The sequence below is a fragment of the Octodon degus genome, unplaced genomic scaffold (genome assembly GCF_000260255.1).
Source record: "Octodon degus isolate 3935 unplaced genomic scaffold, OctDeg1.0 scaffold00039, whole genome shotgun sequence".
In the NCBI taxonomy this organism is placed as follows: Eukaryota; Metazoa; Chordata; class Mammalia; order Rodentia; family Octodontidae; genus Octodon; species Octodon degus.
In genome coordinates this window covers 8,459,278-8,461,334 of record NW_004524615.1, presented here as the reverse complement: position 1 = coordinate 8,461,334, position 2,057 = coordinate 8,459,278, and positions in this window count along the sequence as shown.

Genomic DNA, 2,057 nt, shown 5'->3' with positions numbered 1-2,057 from the left:
CCCAGATCACTTGGGATATTGGCGGGTTGGTTCCCAACTGTACCTTTGGTTCCCTTATTTCTTTTAAAACATAGGCAATCTTCTGCGCAGGCAATTTTTGAAAAGCATTTCTTACAGTGTAGACTTGTTTCTCATGAATTTGTTCAGCTTTCATATGTCAGTGCATTGTAAGTGGATGCTTAATATATATTTGTAAGACCAACGAATAGAACCCTTAAGTATGATACTACATATACCACTAAAACATGGCCTGAATAATATTGTCCTTTCAAAACTCGTTTTGATTTCCTGAAGGTTTTGAATATAATGACATTTCCATACTGAGTACTGAATATATTTTATTAAAATAATCTTTGTTTTAAATCTAAGAACCTGGAGACTTAAGATGTAATTTAAAATTCTGTTAATATGTTTTTCTTATTTCTTTTAAAATACCTAGTAAATGAATTCTGTGTACAATGAATACAGCATACACACGTGTATCTGCACACTTCCTTTTTATCATCAACTATTTCCTTTCTTATTCTTATTTTAAGTTTCATTAACTCCTTTTTTTTTTGCTGAGAAATGGAACAGGTCGTCTAGCTGAGGTGGGTCTCTCCCATCGCTCTCTGGAGCAGCACACCCCTCTGTCAGGGCTGCGTCCGCTGCGCTGCCCACGCCTCGCTATGCGTTGCATTCGTATCATTGGGCTCAAAATACTTTCAAGCTTTCACGTCGGTCTCTGTGGTCTCTGACTGCATGCTGTCTTTGGGGTTTGTAGGACACAACTGGGTTTAGACAATGCCACACAATTTCACACATGCTGCTGTTTCCCTCCAGCTTTGTGCTATTTTTGTCATATGTTTACTTCTAGGCATATTATACACCTCATAACTGAGTAAGAAAATTTTGACCCGGTAGATATACTTCTAAAGCATGCAGTCCTTTCCGGGGGTCCTGAAAACATAGGCGATCTTCGGCACAGGCAATTTTTTAAAAATATTGCCCACAGTGTAGACCTGTTACTCATGAATTTGTTCAGTATTTAAATGTCAGAATGACTCTTCTTGTCTTCCTTATTTCATTAGGATACTTATCTAATTGTGGAAACTGTTTTTGTCCAGAACTTTAAAGATCTGCTGCACTGTTCTTTTCACCTAGAGTGTCCTCGGTTAGAATGCTGCTGTCATCGTCTTCGTTTCTCGGTACATAAAGTATGGCTCTAATATCACTGATTTGGACTGATTTAATGGTGATTAGCCTTGAAGTAGCTTTCTTCCTGTTTCCTGTGCTTAGAGTTTCTTATGATTCTCTCATCTGTGGAATTAGGAGTGTTAGAAAGTTTGAAAAACTTTCAGCTGTTAATTTATTTCAATATTAGTGGACTGTACCCTTCATTTGGGGGCTTTAATTATTTATCCACTCTGAGCTTTAGAAGTTTTCTGCCGGTCAGTGATGATCTGTGTATTTCTTTCCATAGTTTCTCCTTCTCATGTGCTACTTTGCATGGTTTATATCACTACCTCACTGGAGTATGCAGAATGATGGCCTTTCTTTCCAGTTTGTCTGCATCCTAAACTCAGAACATGCCCATATTTAAATATGCTTTTATTGCTTGGCAGGAGGAATTAGGATGAAAGCTATAATTATTTTCTCTACTCAGGTTATTAAGATTGAAGATAGAATTATTTTCTCTACTCTGATGATTCTAAACAAGGAAAGTTATGTGGGTAAGATAAATCTAAGCATATGAATTTTGAAAGAGGGAAGCAAGAGAGAAAGATCAAAGACACACAATATGAGGGGCTGGAGAGATAGCTTAAGGATATAACTACTTGCTTAGCAAGCACAAGGCCCTGGGTTCAATCCCTGGCACCACATGCCAAGCTGGCCCCACCCCAGGTAGGAGGAGCCAGCCACTGATACGGGGTGTGGTAGTGCACATCTGTAATCTCAGCTCCGATGAGGCTGAAGCAGGAGGATCACTAGGAGTCTGAGCTATAGAGCAATACATAAAATTGAAAGAAAGAAAGAAGGAAAGAAAGAAAGAAAGAAAGAAAGAAAGAAAGAAAGAA